This window comes from Geotrypetes seraphini, chromosome 17 (assembly GCF_902459505.1).
Source record: "Geotrypetes seraphini chromosome 17, aGeoSer1.1, whole genome shotgun sequence".
Classification (NCBI taxonomy): Eukaryota; Metazoa; Chordata; class Amphibia; order Gymnophiona; family Dermophiidae; genus Geotrypetes; species Geotrypetes seraphini.
In genome coordinates, this window is record NC_047100.1 from 7,185,114 (window position 1) to 7,207,109 (window position 21,996).

Sequence of the window (21,996 nt, forward strand, 5' to 3'; positions counted from 1 at the left end):
GACCCATCCTCTTAAGTCTATACCTAGCGACCGATGTTCCAGTTCAACCCTCGTAGGGATCCCACATAGGTATCCCATTTATTCTTAAAGTCCAACACGATGCAGGTCTCGATCATCCCATCAAGTCTGCTGACCCATCCTCTTAAGTCTATACCTAGTGACTATTTATTCAGATTGACTCTCTTAGGGATCCCCCTATAGGCATCCCCTTTATTTTTAAAGTCCCATTTATTCTTAAAGTCCAACACGATGCAGGTCTCGATCATCCCATCAAGTCTGCTGACCCATCCTCTTAAGTCTATACCTAGCGACCGATGTTCCAGTTCAACCTCGTAGGGATCCCACATAGGTATCCCATTTATTCTTAAAGTCCAACACGATGCAGGTCTCGATCATCCCATCAAGTCTGCTGACCCATCCTCTTAAGTCTATACCTAGTGACTATTTATTCAGATTGACTCTCTTAGGGATCCCCCTATAGGCATCCCCTTTATTTTTAAAGTCCCATTTATTCTTAAAGTCCAACACGATGCAGGTCTCGATCATCCCATCAAGTCTGCTGACCCATCCTCTTAAGTCTATACCTAGCGACCGATGTTCCAGTTCAACCCTCGTAGGGATCCCACGTAGGTATCCCATTTATTCTTAAAGTCCAGCACGCTGCTGGCCTCGATCACCCAGTAGCCCATTCTGACAATGACCAATCCAGGTCATTGTCAGACCAAAACCCAAAGAGTAGCAACATTCTAGAGACGGACGGACACGAGCCAGAATGGTAAAATGAATTTAAGGACTTCCGGGTGGTCCAGTCCTCCTCAACAGTTACAGCAATCTGCTCCAGCTCTCCGACACCCAACCTAATCCCAGACAGACACTCTCAGAGTTATTATAGACAAAGGAAAAAAGTGTCAGAACAACGCTAGTTGTGATTGAACTTTTAAGACGCCACACCTGCTTTGAGAAGTCACTTCAGGGAGTAAAGGCTCTGGAAATAATTCCAGAGAATCGTCTCTTAGACATGTACTGTACAGTCTGTACTCGGTGGATAAAACGTTAGTGAACTGTGTTCCAGCAGTAGAGCTAAAAACAGTCTCTGCTCTTTTGCATAGCACATAAACATCTCACACTTGCCCCCCCCCCTCCAGTCTTTTACAAAGGCGCTAAGAGAAAATTTTAGAATCACCGAAAGTCACATCAATAAACCTCCGTAACATTGGAAACCGATTCCCAAATCCTTACCATCACTTTAGGAATATCTTGTTACTACAGAATGACAGGAAATGGGCCAACTTATTCCAGGAATAGGAAACTCAGTCTGGTCCCTCAAGTGCCTCAAGCCAGTCGGGTTTTCCACATATTCACAGTGGAGTGAATCTCTTTAGAAAGCAGGTCATGCATTCTAATAAATACATCACCTGTGTATGAATAAAGTTCGTTTTGCATATCATGAATATTCATTGTGGGCATCTTGAAAACCCGACCAGCCTGAGGCACGCGACTGTTTGTTGCTCACCACTGCTCTGTACACTATGATTAATGAAATACAGCGTTTTCGTAGCTCCTTCACTGGTTTTACTCTTGTCGTGTAACTGAACAGCCAATGTGAAGCTGTCTTTTAATTAATAAAGATAAAGCTGAAAGATTCAGCTTTCCTCGATACCGCTCTTCCCTCTAGGTCAGAGATTAATTTGACCCATTTGCAGAGTCGACGAAGCGTATCACAGATCTGCCTAATGCAGAGAGTGAGAGAACTACAGGGACAAACGGGCATCGTCTCAGCTCCAACACATTTTTGAAGTGAATGAGAAAAAATATATATATATATGGCTATGCCTACCTCCTATCGCAACCATACATAGCTGACAATGCAGACTCAGATATTTAGAGGCTCTATTTGGGTTTCTGTTAGGTAATTTATGACCTGGCTTGGCCACTGTTGGAAACAGGATAGTGGGCTTGATAGACCTTTGGTCTGTCCCAGTATGGCAGCTCTTATGCGAGCCATTGTGACATCTTATGCGAGCCATTGTGACATCACTGATGAGGTTGGCTCTTAGGCATTGGTGGAATGAGGCTTTATGACATCATTATGGTTATCAGAGGCTGAAACTTTTCACACTATTTATTCAATTTTCTCCCAGGGGAGCTCAGAACTGGTTACATAAAGCATTTTCCCCTGTCTGTCCCAGTGGACTCACAATCTGTCTAATGTACCTGGGGCAATTAAGTGTCTTGCCCAGGGTCACAAAGAGCAGCCTGGGATTGAACCCCTACCCTCATTCTATAATCTTGCATACACAATATTATGCTTAGCGTGCAAAAAACTGCCACGCGCAGGTCATAGGATACCTGTAGGTACACATGCAACTTAAATGCAGGGTGGTAGACTTAGGAGTAGTGTCAGGAAATCCTTTTTCACGGAAAGGGTGATGGATGCCTGGAATACCCTCTCGAGGCAGGTGATAAAGAGGAAAACAGTGATGGAATTTTAAAAAACGTGGGATGAACACAGAGTATTCTCTATCAGAAAATGAATACAGTAAAACCTTGGAATGCAAGTAACTTGGTTTGCAAGACAAGCAAAACATTTTATTAAATTTTAACTTGATATAAAAACAAGGTCTTGCAATATGAGTACATACAGTATTTTCTATTAAAATTTTTAGGTTGTGGAACGAATCGTCTGCGTTTCCATGATTTCTTATGGGGAAATTTGCTTTGATATTTGAGTGATTTGGATTACAAGCATGTTTTCGGAACGAAGCAGACTTGCATGGTCTGGTCTCCTCTATATGGCAATTCGGTTTAGGATGGGTTGGGGGAGGGCTCTGACGGCAACGCCAGTATTTGGAACCCAAGGGGCACTTTTATGGCCTATGTCCCAGAAAGGGAAAGAGCAGCATTTAGCACCCCAGGCCATGATGGAAACCTCTACCGCGGTTTGTATAAAAAGTATGTGTGTGTGGGGGGGGGACAGGTTAAGTAATAAAATTCCATGACCTCAGAGGAGAAAAACAAAGAAAAAGAAGATTTATTGATGAATTTATCATGTGTGTGACTAGATGGACCGTTCAGATCTCTGGGCTAGGTTCACAAAGCAAACCGATCGTATACCGATCGGCTTGCGAACAGATTTCCCTCGGGCCCCATTCACTAACCTCTCCTGCAATCCAATTCGAATCCTTGCATGCAAATGAGGAGAAATGCATGCAAAGTAGACAGGGATGCGATTCAGCAACCAAATTTTCCGAACTGACTAGGCTGGATGATCATCCCAAGAAGTGACTGCTGGGGACCAGTCGAAAACGTCTTTACGACTCTCCGAAGCCCTGCTCTCTGCTGCCCTGAATTTCTCCTGCCTGCTCTGCCCCGATGAAAAAACCATGGGCTCCTTAAAAAAAAAGAAAGAAAAAAAATCTATGGGCTTGCTATGGAAATGATGAGAGGAAAAAAAAAATCTATGCTGGGCCCAGAGGTCCAGCGTATGCGCTAGGATCGCTATCGAGCGATCCGGGCAGGCAGATGGGGGTTTTCCTCTGATCGCCCCATCTGCATATTAGGGTTTTGAGAATTCATTGGACTTGCCCGGATCGGGCAGGTTTGTGAATCTAGCTCTTTATCTGCCATTATTTACTATGATACTATAACAAATTAGCTGCTAATTTGGCACCAACAACTCTTGGTGATAACTGGTGTTAATTGTTACTAACATGAAACTGCGATATTTAGAAACAGATGTTGACGCCAGGCACCGATATGATACCGTGTCTGAATTCAAGAGGGCCTGGGAAAGGCAGGTGGGATCTCTCAGAGAGAGGAAGAGATAATGGTTACTGCGGATGGGCAGACTGGATGGGCCATTTGGCCTTAATCTGCCATCATGTTTCTCTGTTTCTATATCACAAGACTGATGTCTTGTGTTGAAATTAGTGCTTGAAGTAAAACAAAGGTGATTAGTACAACAGTGATTTATAAGCATCACCTTGGATAAATATATTCCCTTGCTGTTTTTTGATTATATTCTCTGTTTCTATAACCATAAAGCTCTATGACATCACAATGCAGGTGTAAAGAGCCTTAGCGAATAGGGAGAGGAGGAGACAGTGGATGTTGCATATGGGCAGACTGGATGGGCCCTTTGGCCTTTATCTGCCATCATGTTTCTCTGTTTCTATAACCATAAAGCTCTATGACATCTCAATGCAGGTGTAAAGAGCCTTAGCGAATAGGGAGAGGAGGAGACAGTGGATGTTGCATATGGGCAGACTGGATGGGCCCTTTGGCCTTTATCTGCCGTCATGTTTCTATGTTTCTAACTCGTGGGGACGAGATGGGGAAACTGAATCACTGTGGGGACGGGGACAAATTTTTCCCCGTGTCATTCTCTATAATAAGACAACTGGAACATCAAAAAGTGGAGAGAAAGAGACCTCCGAACAGATACACCCGCAGAAATATTAATGTATACGATATCACATTGGGATAAAAACATATATTGATAAATTTTGTACTGTAACTATGCCAAATTTATCCTGTAAACTGCATATTATGTAAATTGGTTTGCGATCCCTAGTATGTTTCAAGTAAGGATAAAACGTGTATTGAAAAACCTTGGACTGGAACGACGAAAAATTGTAACCTGTTAACCGTATATTATATATGTCAACCTGTGAACCATTCTGAGCTCTTTGGGGAGAACGGGATTGAAAACAAATTCAAATAAATCAATCAATAAATTCAGCACAACAAAGTTATGGAAAATAGGGCTCAAAAAAAAACTCCACACAATAAATACATTGTTCGTAATAATGTAGTCAAAACTTCTTAAAAACAGGAGTCCTCCAGGACTAAAGTAATCCACGGTGACCTGTCAAAAGTGCGCCGGACACTGGTGCGCCGACAATCCCGCGGCAACTTTGCGCGCAACCGCTTCTGCCACTTTCAGAACTTCAGGTTTGCGCTCTGAAGGGTGTGTGGAGGGGGGAACCCCCCCCCTAAACTTAGAGGTCCTGGTCCTTCCATGGAGGGGTGAAAACTACACTGAAAACTCCCATTCTCTTTTCTTCGGGACTTTTCAGTGTAGTGGGGGGGGGGGGGTCTCCTCCAAACCACCCCCCAACGGGAGCACCAGGACTTCTAAGTGTACTGGGGGGGTTTCCCTAGCACCCCCCCCCCCTCAGAGCGCAAACCTGAAGGCCTGAAACCGGCAGAGGCGGCAGCACACGTTACTCCTACGTGCAAATGTCACCGCGGGTTTGTCGGCGCACCAACGTCCGGCACACTTTAGTTATGGTACCGTAATCCACAGTAACAAAAATCAGTTCCCAAAACAGACGGCAGCTGCTTATCCATAAACAAAGTTCCATTAGCCAGACTCGAGAGCGGCCAAGAGCGCTGGCAAAAAGGCCCCCCTCACGACTCCTACACGGTACAAATTTTTCTTTTGTTTGTTTTTCTATTCTGACTTGGGAGTTGCGAGAGGGGACATTTGCCAGCGCTCTTGAAACAGCTTCGTGCCAAACAGGGCCGCTCTCAGGTCTGGCTAATGGGATTTTGTTTGTGGATAAGCAGCTGCCCTCTGTTTTGGAAACTGATTTTTGTTACTGTGGATTACTGTAGTCCTAGTGTACTCCTGTGTTTAAGAAGTTTTGACTGCACGTACGAACGGACATTATTAGGAACATTGTTTTTTGTGGAGTTTTTTGAGAGATCTGTGACTGACCAGCTCCATTTTTCATAACTTTGTTGTGTTCTGCTGAATTATTTGTTTTCAATCCAGTTCTCCAGAAAGTGCTCTGAACGGGTTATAAGTTAACATACATAAAATACACAGAAATGTGACGGCAGATAAAGGCCAAATGGCCCATCCAGTCTGCCCATCCACAGTAATCTTTCTGAGAGATCCCATGTGCCTATCCCCAGGCCCTCTTGAATTCAGACACAGTCTCTGTCTCCACCACCTCTACTGGGAAACTGTTCCACGCATCTACCACCCTTTCTGTAAAAACGTATTTCCTTAGATTACTCCTGAGCCTGTCACCTCTTAACTTCATCCTATGCCCTCTCTTTCCAGAGCTTCCTTTCAAATGAAAGAGACTCAACTCGTGCGCATTTACATTACGTAGGTATTTAAACATCTCTATCAAATCTCCCCTCTCCCGCCTTTCCTCCAAAGTATACAAATTGAGATCGTTAAGTTTGTCCCCCTACGCCTTATCACGAGGACCACACACCATATACCAGGGGTGTCAAAGTCCCTCCTCGAGGGCCGCAATCTAGTTGGGTTTTCAGGATATGCATGCATGAGATGTATTTTCATGCACTGCTTTCATTGTATGCTAATAGATCTCGTGCATATTCATTGGGGAAATCCTGAAAACCCGACTGGGTTCCGGCCCTCCAGGACCGGAGTTGCCCGCCCCTGGGTAAGGCGCAATCTACATCAAAGGTAGGCGCCGGAAATGTTTCCAGTTTCTACTTTTACTGGAGGCGCGATTCTCTAGCCGGCACGGTCGCATGATTGACATGCGATCGGTGGCCGCTTTTAAGTTCTGGGCTGCCATGAACGGTGCATAAATAGGACCGCACACTTGGCTGTCCTATGTTTAGGTGCTAAGCCAAGGCTGGCTAAGTCTAGGGTTACCAGACGTCTGGATTTAGCAGGACAGGTCCTCCTTTTAGAATACGTGTCCGGGCGTCAAGACGGCTTTTCTAAACCCGGCAATGCCCAGGCTTTGAAAAGCTTTCAGCTGGGAGCAGCCTCTGCGCATGCGCACAGGCGTGTGATGTCAACACCCGCGCTTGCGCACATGCCCTCCCCGACGCCGCTCCGAATAAGTGACTAGGTTGAGCGGTTGGGGGGCGGGGCAGAACGGGGCGCATGGCCACGGGTCTGTATTTTACTTCTGTAAAAATCGGGTAACTCTAGTTTAAGTCTGAAACTAACTTAACAGTCATGTGCTAGCCAGCTTTGAAACAAAACAAAAAAGTCAATGCCGAAGCCCACGCGGGGCCCAGTGTTGAGTTTCTGGCTTTAGCTCCAGCGGTGGACAAAAAAAAAAAAAAAAAAAATGTAGGCCAGTTTATATCCCAGAACAGTCGAGAGCTTTTCTTGATGCTAAATAAATGTGGTCCCAGCTGAAATGGTTGAACCGTTTATTGTTGAATTTGCCGTTTGATCGTTAAAGCCATTTCTGATATTGGTCACTTTCTTATAACTCTCTCTCCTTTTATTTTTGCTCCTCGGACATTTGGGGACTAATAAGAGTGTTTCCTCCTATTTCTCACTTTTGAAAGATGTATTCTGGTTTTGTTTTGTTTTTTTTTTCTTTAATTCTCAATTTTCCATGTACATAGATGCAGTAGCGAGTCCCGGGTGTGGCAAATGCGATTCAGCCCCATTGGAACTGAACGGACTGCATCGCATTTGCCAAGCGAGAATCGCTACTGCGGTTTCGTAAAAAGGGCCCTATATTTCTTGATCAGATTGCTTAAATTGCAATCAATATAAAACAATGCATGGAGATTTTGAGAATACAATCCACGCGTGCTATTTTCCATCCCGACTCAAAAAGGCCCCTGGGAACGCCTCTTCACCCCGGGGAAAGGAATGAATGCAAACCATAACTTTTAGCCATGTGGACGTTTGTCACTGGGGAAACTGGTTTGCAAACTGTCTTCAAAATGTGTAGACCAAATTGACCAAGAGTCAGGACTGGGGTTGGGACCCTTGAGTGCAAACCTCTTCTAACTAGGATTCAGCAACCATTAACAAAGTGTCCAAACCATTAATCATTCAAGTGTTATTGCATTCATGCTTTAAAGCAAGCCAATTAGTTAAGAGACAATCAAAAGAAAGACAACCAGCAAATCATTACTAGAAACAAATTTTAAAAAGATTTTGGTGTCACTTCTTGTGTGACCTGGTTCCTAACAAGTTTATGATAGAAAGCCTGAGGCTAGACAGGAGGAATGCCAGCTATAATACAATAATTTATTTCCGGACATATGACAGGAAAACAATTGATAATACAAGACTGCTGTTGAAAATAGTGTACCTCTTGACCATCCTCAAGCTGAAAAACAAAGGATTGCTTTTACTCAGCTGTGTAAGGGTTTTGTTTTGTTTTTATCGCAGACCGCTGCGGTAAAAGTTTTGACGCTCAGCGGTCTGCGATAAAAAAACAACAAACCCTTATGCAGCTTGATAAAAGGGGCCCAAAACGAGAACTTCTGCTTTGGATTATGCTACGAAGGGAGTTTGGTGGTATAGCGGTGGGTGGGCAGAGGCCCGCCCAGTGGTAGTGCACCCTTGAGGTAACTAGCGGTGATCCCAAGCCCTGTTAGCTAAACAGCTACTCCCCAAATGCCCTACTGCCTAACTCAGCACTCGGCAACGGCATTCCTGACCTGCCAACAGCAAGACCTAGTGTATGCTGTAAGTTTCAGTTGCTAGGGAAGGAAGAGAGACTGGGAGAATTATTGGGAGAGTGAAGACGAGGACTGTCCGGGCTCCCGGATGGATTTTCCAAAACCTGGCATTTGTCCAGGCCCCCCAGCCTCAGCAAGATAAGTCTTTTCTCTGTGCCACAGATGGTGGCAAGGACATATCAAGGTCATGAGGTGCTGGAGTTCTCTAATATCTAGTACAGATACCATTCACATTGTTACATGAATGCATACCAATCAAGATTTTATGTGATTCTTTGCCTTTTTAAGTGCCGCATAAGCAATTATAAACTTCAACCATTGAGAAAGCCTCACAAATGCTTTTGGAAGGTGAAATATCTTTGTAATACATCTCAAATCTAGTCCATGACTTTGGCATCTTAATTAATGCAGTTATAATACGTAATAAGGGGGCATATTCTCTATTCAGTTATCAGGACACAAACTTTAGAAAATAATCTTAAGAAAAATGTATTTCTGCTTTCATCTTTATCTGCGGTAAAGCAAAGGTTCCACAATTAATGCACAGACCACAGGTAAGGGGCATTCTTGTGCTCTAGGGGGCGACGTCTTATAATGGGTTAATTATTTGTACCTCATGACAGTAATGAACCTCACTTCTGAGCCAGGGTGCATGGAACACGATCTCGGTCTCTCAAATTTACTGCCAACCGCCTGCCGTAGTACTTGCATCGTGCCAAAGCGAGCTTCGTTCTAGATTTTAATTTCTTGCTCTGGAACTTGCGGAGGCAACTTATCAAGGTGACCAACTGACTTTCCCGCCAAAATTCAAATTGGTAACCAACGGACTACCCTGTTCCCAATCAGTTCAGTGGGCCCACTATTTACAAAGACAAACTTCAGACCTCACAGCATTCTCTGAAGAAAGTCACAGCATGGTGGCCGAAACGTTTTTTTTAATCCGACAAGACACAACGAGATCTGGAAACCTGCACCAAGCACAATGCCAGCTGCGGAAACCCTGAGAGAACTTGAAAATTCCTTTTAATGCAATGAGGTGAACTTGGCTTTGATTCCTGAACCTGGATTCTGCTCTGTGGGCTGGGTCGGCATTAGAGGGTGGTAACCAGAGCAATTATTCTGGGTCTCCATGCCAAGGAGACATAGTTTGATGGTGAACTTTGAAGTCTTCTCTATTTGTGCCCTGGGCTCCTCCATGTCTAACATCCCACCTGTGGGCTCGCAGGACTGGAGATCTAATCTAATCTAATCCTTAGGTTTGTATACCGCATCATCTCCACGTTCGTAGAGCTCGACGCGGTTTACAGTAGGAGAAATAGGAAGGAACTACAACAGAGGGTTAGAGGTAGAAGTGTGAAGAAAATTTAGAGGACTTGGGATGCCAAGATATAAGAGTTTCCTTGATTCCTAAGTTGGAGGGAGACTTACATTTTTTGAGAAAAGCCAGGTTTTCAGATGTTTGCGGAAAACTTGGAGAGAGCTCAAGTTCCGAAGAGGGGAGGTAAGGTTGTTCCAGAGCTCAGTGATTTTGGAGAGAGGTCCCTAGCTTTCCTGTGTGGGGAATGCCTTTTTGCGAGAGAAGATGCCATGGAAGCTGTGTTCACAGCACCCATGAGGTAGAAACCACACTCCTTGAACAAACTAAGACAACCCACGGGGGCTGAACCAAGAGTGCAAATGCACCAAGCCACAGAGGAAGTTACCATCTACAACTTCTGGCCAAAAAAACTGTCACCACAATGATTGGGCAGAGAGAAGGGGGTTAAAATGAAAACCTCCCCACGCCCAAATATTTGCTAATGAGGCATCAGAGGCTGTCGCCTAATAGTTCCAAATGAGCCTCAACCAAGCTTTAAAAAGTTTTAATGTCATAAGACCATAACACACAGATGTCACTACTGAGCTATTGAATTTTGGGTTTTTTTTTAGGTTTCTTGAGGCTATTATTTGCTTCTTGGACTGGGTCACTTTCCAATCATTTCCCCTTTCTCCTCATCTCTTGTAAATCATCGTCTCCCTCAGGATGGCATATTTTGATGTGACCTGAACTCTGCCTATTCAAGCTTCAAAGAGTGTCTCAGATATGAACACACACTTGACATAATCTCTTAGTAATCACAGCAGCAGCTGAAAGAGCTCCATAATAACCGAGAAGAAGATGGCAGAGGGAGAAAAGGGAGGGCCTGAGATTGGTTTGGGGGTACAGGAAACATCTTTCTAGACCACAAGTAAATATGAGCATGGATAATATCTAGAAATAAAACAATTTAAGAAATCAGGCGATATCTTTCTATTGGACTAACTGGAGTACGATTTGATTAGCTATTGAAGATAATCCTTCTTCTTCAGATCAGAGAAGCCTAGGCAAGTTTATAAGTTTATTAAACATTTGATTAAATGCCTATCTTGAATTCTAGGCGTTGTACATTGGGGTGCAAAATTTAAAATTTATACTCGGAGTTGACATACAGTTAAACTTAGTGGAAGGGGGTGGGGGAGAACTACGATATAGGAAAGAAAAGAGAACATTCAAGGGGTTAAACAATAGGATGAGGGTTGGGGACCAGCGAACAGAAAAGCAAAAAACCTAGAAGCACAGATATGGAAGGTTGAGTATGTTGGATTAAAGCACAGAATTGCCAAGCCATGAATTACATAATACCGTTTTATAGGTGATTCTGAATTAATAATTTCTGGAGTCTACTGCTGCTATCAAATAGAGCTAAAAGCTCTTAACACCTGCATCGTGAGGTCATAGAACTTTATGGTTATAGAAGCATGACAGCAGATAAAGGCCAAATGGCCCATCCAGTCTGCCCATCCTCAGCATCCATTATCTCCTCCTCTCCCTATTGGCTAATGCTCTTTGCATCTGCATTGTGATGTCATAGAGCTTTATGATTATAGAAACATTGTAACATGATGGCAGATAAAGGCCAAATGGCCCATCCAGTCTGCCCATCCGCAGCATCCACTATCTCCTTCTCTCCCTATTGGCTAAGGCTCTTAACATTTGCATCTCCTCTTCCTATAGGCTAAGGCTCTTTACAGCTGCATTGTGATGTCATAGAACTTTAAGGTTATAGAAACATGATGGCAGTTAAAGGCCAAATGGCCCATCCAGTCTGCCCATCTGCAGTAACCATTATCTCTTCCTCTCCCTAAGAGATCCCACATGCTTATCCCACACCTTCTTGAATTCAGACACAGTAACTAAGGGCGAAGGCTCAGTCCTGAGCCTGTCACTTAACGGGGGGCAACACTGCACATGACTAATATGGTCCTAGCTTGGGAGAAAGCAAATGGAGGCCTCAAGGTAAGAGGGGACTAAATAGAGAGCAAGTCCAAGGGATATTATTTTTCAAACTTGCAGTTTTCCCAGGTTGGGAAAGGCAGAGTCTTTCTTCAGCTACTTAAAGCTGTACCCTGAGGCCTGGGGTCATTTGTTTGATCCTTGGAGGCAGCATACCTCCTTCCCCCTTTTCTGGATTATAATATTGTCCCCTACTGATGCTGTTTATTGTCACAGCAATTGGGTTGTACCTTGGGCTGTTTCTGTTTTAGCGAGTGCACATCTTAATTTTCACCCAGAAGTGAGAATTAGTGGTGGAATTCTGGGTTCATCACGCTACTGTCACCCCCAGGGAGGGGCCGACAGTAGCGTAGCAGGCCGGGCGGAGGAGCAGGAGCAGAAGGTGTTTGCGGTTCCTCCTGCTCCCAACACCAAAGGTATGGACACAGGGAAAGAGGGGGCATTGCGGTGGCAGGAGGGAGTGGGCATCCCTCCTACCATTTCGGCACGGGGGGGTGATCGGTGCGGGGGGGGGAAGGGGGCGATGCCGATGGGGCTGATGGCAGGAAGGAGTGGGCATCCCTTCTGCCATATTTAAGTTCAGCACGGGGGTTGGAGCATCTGGTGGCAGTGGGCATCCCTCCTGCTATTTGTGGGTCACTGCATACCAGGGGGGCGGGCCATTGCGAGCGGTGGGGGATTTTTTTTTTCATTTTTTTTTTATGGGGCAGATACTTTGCATGTGTAATACACGCAATATCTGTGCCAGGTCTACAGCAGTTAGGTTTTAGGATCATAAAACCCAATGCAAAATAGCCAAGCAAATGTTAGTGAATCAATCACTTGGCTATTTTGCATGGCCTGGTCGGAAAATGGGCGATCGAGGGGAAAAACACGTGGTGGGCCATTTTGCGGATTGGGCCGGTTAGCGACGATCGCCGACTTTAGTGAATCGGGGCTCTGGTCAATAAGCAGGAAGGATCTTGCTGGATTCGTTAAGCCCTGGCTGGAATGGCGAGAGGTGAGCAGCTGCCAGCAGGCAAGTGGCACGCTATCTGGCTGTCATGACGGGTAGCACTTCTGGGTTGGTTCAACTTTCTGTTTATGAGGCGTTAATCCTTAGCCTAGCTTGGCTATTGAAGGAATTTATTACACAATAAATGAAGCTGTGGCCTGCTGTATACCAATTACTGTGTGAATGTTTCTTATTCATATCATGTTCCACTTTGTTAATAGCTTATATGGCACTCGCACTGTTTGCCAAGTAATGTCACTAAAGGTGTGAAGGAGGAGGGGGGGGATTTGGGGGTTTTCAATGATGGGGAGTGCGGGGATGTGAGAGAGGAATAGAAGGGAGAAGCATCTGCCACTCACTAGGTTAACTGTCTATATTTCCTTTTCTGAACTTGCTTGCTGCCAAAGGGTAGGATTAACACTTTGGTGGGCTCTAGCCAAACCAGGGCATTGGGCTCCCATCATAATGTAGTTTAAAATTCCCACAAATGGGGCCCTTAGTGCCGAGGAAGAGGCAGCTGGTAAGAAGCGCTGCTCGCCAACTTGCCAGCTATAGAAGCCGTCAAAACAAATAGTGGGGAAAACCAAAATTCTTGGTACTCTTCTTATCTGCGAGAGCGATTAAAGAGAATATATCCAAAATAGCATCGAATCACTCCTCTGGTACAATAAACAGACTTCTTGCACAGATTGAATTATAATGATTTTAAGTGAAAAAAATATGCTCAGAGACGAGGGGCGAACCCCAAGAATATCGCCTCACCACCCAGTCATTGCATATAATTGAATGGTATGAAAAATATAATTCTTTGCTGCAAAATACAGCCAAACTTATTCTTATGCTGGATTAAGATAAATTCTTTGCTTATGAACTTTTAGCAGCCTAAGAATAAGAAGCTGTATTGTATCGTATTGTTAAAAAAATCAAATAAATTTAAAATACACATACAGGAATAATAACAGCTATTTGATTTTGATACATAAGGAAAGAGGGGGGAGAAATACAATATTAAAAAAAAGAGAACAAAGCAGTGGTCTCAAACTCGCGGCCCGGGGACCACATGCTATTTTGAGGTCCTCAATATGTTTATCATAATCACAAAAGCAAAATAAAACAGTTTCTTGATCATATTTCGCTTTAGCTATAAATTACAATATTATTATTAAGACTTAGCCAAAAAGAAAGATTTATAAACTATAAAGTGTTTTACCTCATGCAAAATTGTCATTTCTTTAATAAGACATTAACTATTTTTTTCTGAGGCCCTCCAAGTACCTATAAATCCAAAATGTGGCCCTGCAAAGGGTTGGAGTTTGAGACCACTGCCTTAAAGGAAGGGGAAAAAAATAAAATAAAAATATAGAGTAATTAAAGAAATCTCTTTCAATTATATGTTAAAGGCATCCTGAAACAGGAATGTTTTAAGGTTGGATTTAAACGTAGCTATTGAAGATTCTTGGCAAAGACATTCCATAATGTTGGAGCCGTTGCCGAAAAGATGGATTTTTGTGTTGTGTCGTAAACAATATGTCGCAAGGAAGGGACAGAAAGAAGATTTCGATGACTAGATCGTAGTGTTCTTGAAAGATTAGAGGGTAAAAGTGGTCTGTCAATAAACGCTTGGAGAATGGTGGTGTTTAAAGTAAACTAAACTAATCCTTAAGTTTGTATACCGCATCATCTCCATAAAGCTAGAGCTCGGCACGGTTTACAGGTAAATTCAATAAATGAGGGAAGGACAGAATAAGAAATTAGAGGTTATGAAGAGGATAGCTAGCTTTACATTTTCAATAGATAGCTTTACGTTTTGGAGAAAAGCCAGGTTTTCAGATGCTTTCGGAATAATTGGAATGAGCCTAGGTTCCGCAGCGGGGCAGGGAGGTTGTTCCAAAGCTCAGTGAATTGGAAGAAAAGGGATTTCCCTAATTTACCTGCATACATGACGCCTTTTAATGAGAAAGAGAGAGAGAATAAAAAGAGAGAGAGAGAAAAAAAGAGAGAGGAAGAGAGAGAGAGAGAAAAGGAGAGAGAGAGAAAAAAAAACGGAGAGAGAGAAAAAAGAGAGAGGAAGAGAGAGAGAAAAAAGAGAGGAAGAGAGAGAGAGAAAGAGAGATAGAAAAGAGAGAGAGGAAGAGACACTAAACTAAACCTTAAGTTTGTATACCGCATCATTTCCATAAAGATAGAGCTCGGCACGGTTTACAGGTAATTCAATAAATGAGGGAAGGACATAATAAGAAATTAGAGGTTATGAAGAGGAGAGCTAGCTTTACATTTTCAATAGATAGCTTTACGTTTTGGAGAAAAGCCAGGTTTTCAGATGCTTTCGGAATAATTGGAATGAGCTTAGGTTCAGCAGCGGGGCAGGGAGGTTGTTCCAAAGCTCAGTGAATTTGAAAAAAAAGGGATTTCCCTAATTTACCTGCATTCATGACCCCTTTTAACGAGGGAAAAAGTGAAGTTTTCAGTAAAATGTGGGGGGTTACAACCCCCCAAACCCCCCACAACGCGGCGCGATCTCTATTAAGTAAAGTGGGGGGTTCCCCCCTCACGCCCCCCCCCCCCCGTCGGAGCCCTAAAAACAGTAATTTTCTCAATTGTCTGCGCGCGCTTTTGACCTGACACCTTCATTCTCAATGTCACCATTCCAGTTACTTTCTCCCCTCTCTAGACAATCACATCCCCTCCACATTTTGTTTTCGAGAATGACACAGGGTAAAAAATTTTCCCTGACCTCGCAGGAACTCAATTTCCCCGTCCCGTCCCATCCCCGTGAGTTTTGTCGCTGTCCCGTTCCAGTAAGCTCTATCTTAACCACAGAAACCTCGAACACGCCTGATCTTAAAGGGTTTGAGGCTTGTGCAGATGAGGACAGAGCTTGCAGGAACAGGGCAGGGACAAGAAAAGAACTCGCCGGGACGGGATGGGATGAGAAAATGAGTTCCCACGGGGATGGGAAAAAATTTGTCCCCGTGTCATTCGCTGCTGTGTTTCTCCACTCATATTTGCTTTTCCCAGGAAACTCTTCAGGAGTTGTGGCCAGAATGCCCTCTGATTTCTGTTCTGAGCATGAGGTGAGTGAATGGAAGATCTGCTTCTATTTCAGACAATCTTTTTTGGAAGTTTAAGACAATTAAATTAAGAATATACCTACATAATGACTGTACCATGTACACGAAAGATGAATGAATAGCCAGTAGGAAGGGTTGAAGCCTTAATAACTGGGGGGGACAACAAACAGGTTTTAAACAGTTGCTAATTAACCACCCCCCCCAAAAAAAAAAAAAAAAAAGATCGTACTATCACAGCCATGTTTTCTCATGTCCCTGCAGCTCAAAGGCAAGCAAACTAATTTGGTGAAATTTACTTACATGGCCAGTTGGGTGTTCAGATTTCAAGCTGGAGAGTCTTTTTCAAGTGATGAGTTTGCAATACACTTCCCCCTCCCTATTCGCGAATTCCGTATCTACGGATTCGGTTATTCGCGATTTTTGACTAAAAAATACATTTTAATTTTTTGGGCTTTTTTTTTTTTTTATTCGCGGGGGTTAGGAGCAGAGCCGGCCCGCAAATATGGAAAAACCGTGAATAATATTCGGACCAGTTCTGCCCTTATCCCTGACTTCCCACGGCTATTTTTAGCCCTGTAAGCCCCCCCTTAAGCCTTACCTGGTGGTCTAGCGGGTTTTCAGGCAGGAGCGATCTTCCCACGCTCCTGCCCCGTGCAGATCGCTCACAGGAAATGGCTCGCGAGACTAAGGGAGCTCAAGGCAGCCATTTCCTGTGAGCGATCTGCCCGGGGCAGGAGCATGGGAAGATCGCTCCTGCCTGAAAACCTGCTAGACCACCAGGTAAGGCTTAAGGGGGGGGGCTAAAAATAGCCGTGAGAAGCTAGCGATAAGGGCAGAACCGGCCCAAATATTATTCACGGTTTTTCCACATTCGCGGGCCGGCTCTGCTCCTAACCCCCGCAAATACGGAGGGAGAAGTGTAGTAATGTTTAGAAACAGTGACACTGCTGCAATCACTTATTTCTTTAAACAATTTGTGCTTGTACCCAATAACTTATGACTCAGGGACTCATTGCACCCATCACCCAAAAACCGATCACAGAATCTGCAACTGTAAAATCAAAGCTCATCTGAAGATTTCTTTACAATCTTCATCCTCTCCCACTCCCCACTAATCCGCGCCTTCGTCCCCAAAGAAGGAACAGACTCAGGGCTCCAGAGAAACGTATGAGGGGGGGGGGGCCACTGAAAAGTTGGCAGCCCAACCAAGCAGAGAATGTTGCGGAGCCATGAAACTGTTGTCGTTGCAATGAGATGAAATGCAAAGAGAGTGGAATAACCTGCAAGCTTCGTGGCCTCTTGGCAGGGCTGAGAACTTTTCAGCGGCCCCCCTCGTATAAAACGGACAGAGACACTTTTCAAAGACAGATGTTGCTTTTAACAATAGAAAACATTTCTGCAGTTTTTCATGGTCCTGATGTTCTGTTTTATTAATTGCATTCTCAAGCTTTCATGGTATATTTACTGGCTCTCCTTAGAAAAAGGCAGGGCTGCTTTAAAACGCACCAGGCAGATAACTGGAAAGTCTTGTTACGGCTGGTGCCTTGTGACTGGCCACCTCGAGGCTCCCTCTGCTCACCTGCGCCCCCCCAAAATCCCCAGACAACTATATGGACCATTAGCCTCCAGGTGGCTTTACACAGCAAATGAAAAGAGACTAATTCTAACACCTTTAGATTCTCCTACGAGCACGCAACCTCTCCTCTTCCCAAACCTGTCCTGGAGGACCCACAGCCAGTCAGGTTTTCAAGATATCCCTAATGAATATGCATGAGAGAGATTTGCAAACCTGTCACTTCCATTATATGCAAATCTCTCTCATGCATATTCATTAGGGATATCTTGAAAACCTGACTGGCTGGGGGTCCCCCAGGACAGGTTTGGGAACCATGTAATAGACGGTCAAAATACGAGCAACTCCTCTTACCGACCTACAAATGCGCTCACTATCTATCTCCCCCCTCCCCCCAAGAGCTCCACTCAGCCGGCAAGTGCCTCTCTCTTCAGCCGCCAACTCCAGACCCCCGTCCCTTCTGCTTTGCTGCGTCGTAAGCTTGGAACAAGCTGCCCGAAACCCTACGGCGGGCTCCGTCTCTGGCAGTGTTCAATGCCCGTTGAAAAGCCCACCCCACCCTTCCCCAACCCTGTGTGTCCAAGCTAGATTGTAGGCTCTTCCGAGCAGGGACCGTCTATTACATGTCAAAACGTAGCGCGCTGCATATGCCTTTCAGCGAGCTATAAAAGTGATAGGACTATAGTTCAGAAAATGCTACACTCTTGAGGCCTGCTTTTTAACAATTCTAATATTTATGTTATACTGTACAAAATGTGATGTAAGACAACCATTTTTTTAATACCAATATCTGTTCGTTCCTTAGTAAGCCAAACTATACAATACACAAGCTAAAGCATAAAGACAGCAACAGTGATCGCCCTTCAGTTAACTTGAACTGGGGAGCCGATTGGCAAAACGTGGTCTTGTTGCCGGACAAATATTCTACCCCACTCCGAGAAGACACATTATAATGTGCCTCATTTCCTACCCACAGGCACAAAAAGCAGCTCTGCACATTTCAACTGGGAATGCCCTATTAAAACGAGCGACACAGAATTCATTTCGCCTTGATCTTCAAATCACTATTTATTTATTTTATTTTTTTTTTAATAAAGCACTTGGCTTCATTTGCAGCATCCACCATCAGCCTTGGCATTCCACACTGCAGAGAAGGCAAGAAGGGGCTTTTCCTGATCCCCTCATTAAGGCTGGCAAAAGGGGGCAAAGCAGGGAACTGGGGACCATAGCGACGATAGGGGTTGGGGGGGAGGTCTAAGGAGCTTTGAAGCCCACCGCTTCCCTCCCAGTTTCGGGAGCTGACGTTAGTGGCACTGTGGTGGCAGCCTCACCAGGCTCATTTCCCCCCCCCCCAAAACAATCACCCATGCAGAGTAATTTCAAGCACAGATCCACACATTGCCAGGCAGCAGAAGCATCTGCAAAGTGCAGTTCGTGCCTCACCTGATGCCAGCACTGAATCCCCACCACGAATCGAGACGATTCAGAAAAGACTTTGCAAAGGACAAGCCCGCAGCTGCGTTGAGCCCAGCCCAGTCTTAAGCCGGACTTACCTTTGCATCCGTCTCTCTTCCCTTCAGTCAGCGGTCGAGTCCCATCTGGGAGCCCGGAAGGACGGGCTGAAAGTTTCGAGGTGGGGGGTGGGGGGAGTCTGGATCCCAGCTGGCAAGATGCTACTTTGGCGGTGCTGCGTCTCATCCCCGCTCAGATCTGTCCTTGAACGTTATGCCCTGCTCTCCTTTCGTGCATTTTGCAGCTGGGGGGGGGGGGAGTTGCTTCCTTCTTGTCTCCCTGCTGTGGCCAAGCAGCAAAGCCGGCCTAAGTGGCAACCTGGCTTAGGTATGCAGGCAGCATCCCTCCCAAGCCCGGCCTAAGCGGAGATCTGACCTAGCCTTGCAGGCAACATCCCTCCATCCTCGCCTCCTCTCCTGTGCACCGAGCAGAAAGGTAGCAAAAAAAAAAAAAAAAGAGCGCCGCTCCCGATTGGCTCCCGCTTCTCTCCGCCGATTGGCCGCCCTCCCGGAGGCGCAGATGCTGGTATCAAAAGTCCTGGCGCGAGCTGGGCTAAGGACTGATGGGGGCCACGTGCTCCAGAAGGCTCGTGACCCGCGAACGCACGCTGCTCGGGCCCACTAAGCCGCGCTTAGAGCCGATTTCCGCGCTTTCTTGAGCCCGACCTTAATGTGCAGCTGCGAAGCTTTTGAGAACGAGAGTCATTAACGTCTTGAAATCAGTCTCCATTCGAGAGGGGGGAAAGGTTTAGGCGCGTTTGCTGCTCTTTCCCCCACGGTGCATCTGCTTCTTGACTCTGGGCCTCACCTCTTTTATTTTGGGGGGTGATTTTATTCTCCGATTTTCCACTCCTTTCTCTTTGCCATCATTTTAGGCTTACCCCCAAAGCGGGGCTTAATTTGTAGGTTCAAGAAAGTTGAAGTTGTAGGCGAGGGAGGACTTGCAACAGAACATCCTTGCTCTTCCGGAGTCTTTACAAATGTAGTGGAACTACCAGCCCCCCCCCCCCTAAATTAAGCCCTGCCCCAAAAGTTTACCTAGGATGCTTTTCTCCCATCGCTGACGCCTAAGCTGTGACGTTCCTCTTTCTCTTTAGATGTCTCTGTCCTACAGTACGTAATCTTTGACTTTGTTCTAATCTGCTTCTCTGGGTTTTTTTTTGGTTTAATGAGAAGTTGTACATCAAACTCAATAAATCGTATGATCAGTGATCACAGCAAAGTAGACCAAAGGATCAATGAGCTCAGCCTTAGCATAAGAATTGCCGCTGCTGGGTCAGACCAGCGGTGGCCCTTACGTCAAAGACCAGTGCCCTATTTGAGTCTAGCCTTACTTGCATATGTTCTGTTCCAGTAGGAACTTATCCAACCTTGTCTTGAATCCCTGGAAGGTGCTTTCCCCTATAACAGCCTCCGGGAGAGCGTTCCAGATTTCTACCACTCTCTGGGAGAAGAAGAACATCCTTACATTTGCATGGAATCTATCCCCTTCTAATTTTAGCGAGTGTCCTTTCGTTCTCTTCACCTTGGAGAGGGTGAACAGTCACTCTTTCTCTACTAAGTCAATTCCCTTCAATATCTTGAATGTTTCGATCATGTCCCCTCTCAGTCTTCTCTTCTCAAGGGAGAAGAGGCCCAGTTTCTCTAGCTTCTCGTTGCACGGCAACTCCCCCAGTCCCTTAACCATTTTTGTCTCTCTTCTCTGGACCCTTTTGAGTAGTATTATCCTTTTTCACGTACAGCGACCAGTGTTGGACACAGTATTCCAGGTGGGGGCATACCATGGCCCAGTATAATGGCATGATAACCTTTTCAGATCTTTTGTGATCCCCTTCTTAATCATTCCTAGCATTCTGTTTGCCCTTATCGTCACCATCGCGCATTGCATGGACGGTTTCATTGACTTGTCTACAAGTACTCCCAAGTCTCTTTCCTGGGGGCTCCCTCCAAGTATAGCTCCAGATATCTTGTATTCGTGCATATCATTCTTGTTACCAACATGCATCACCTTTCGTTTATCCACATTGAACCTTATTTGCCAATTCCCAGCCCATTCCTCAAGCGTATTTATGTCTCTTTGTAGGTCTTCGCAATCCTTCTGTGCCCTCACTACTCTGAATAACTTTGTATCGTCTGCAAATTTAATCACCTCACTCGTCGTGCCAATTTCTAGGTCGTTTATAAATATGTTGAAGATCACAGGCCTGAGCACCAAACCCTGCGGCACTCCACTCGTGACGCTTTTCCACTCCGAAAATTGTCCATTCACCCCTACTCTCTGTTTCCTATCTGCCAACCAGTTTTTAATCCACGTGAATATATCGCCCTCGATTCCATGGCTCGCAATTTTTTGAAGTAGACGTTCATGCGGAACCTTGTCGAACACCTTCCAAAAATCTAGATATCTGATATGCTGCTCAGCCAATCCCCAGACCAAAAGCCCTGATTTTTTTTGTTTGTTTGTTTACTTTTTGTTTGATGCATTTTGACTGGTTGAGCAGGCTTCCTATTCAACAAATCAAAGTGCAACAAGGAAAAAGTAAACAAAAAAAGATAAAAAAGCAGAGCTGGGGATTCCCTGAAAACCCTTACTGCATGTCACTAGTTACTAGACTGTGAGAAGGAGGTGACTGAGGATTTGGGACTGGAGGTTTTTTATGAATTGTGTTTAACATGAACTATTAACCAAAATTAAAAGAATATAAAGTGATTTATACTAAACTAAATTATGCTTTTTGGTGGAATTCAGTATGCCATATTTATGAAATGGAAAGGGTGCTTGCTATACAACAAGGTAATTATAATAAGTTTAAAAAGATTGGGGGGCTATTGATTATTTATTCTAATGATCAGACATCTTAAACACCTCAGTATTGGACAAGATAGAGGGAGGGAGGGTGGGAGTATGAATGATAATAATTGATAATTGTTAATTATTAGTATATGGGAGGGAGCGGTGGAATTTTTTTATATTTATGTATTTGGAAGATTACAATTAAGATTGTCAAGTGATTAATTAATATATTTCTGATGGATTATTGTACACTTGTAATTTTTGAAAACGAATAAAGATTAAAAAAAAAAAGAATATAAAGTGACAGGTT

General features: G+C 44.6%; 1 protein-coding gene across 1 annotated transcript in view; it reads right to left on the reverse strand.

Moving 5' to 3' along the window:
• LOC117351074 (G-protein coupled receptor 22-like) overlaps nucleotides 1-19,380 on the reverse strand; it is a 117,602-nt gene extending 98,222 nt beyond the window's left edge. The window contains exon 1 of the mRNA XM_033925786.1: nucleotides 18,935-19,380. The gene's annotated coding sequence lies outside the window, so the exon portion shown is untranslated. The remainder of the gene's footprint in view (nucleotides 1-18,934) is intronic.
• Between the last annotated feature and the right edge of the window lie 2,616 nt (nucleotides 19,381-21,996).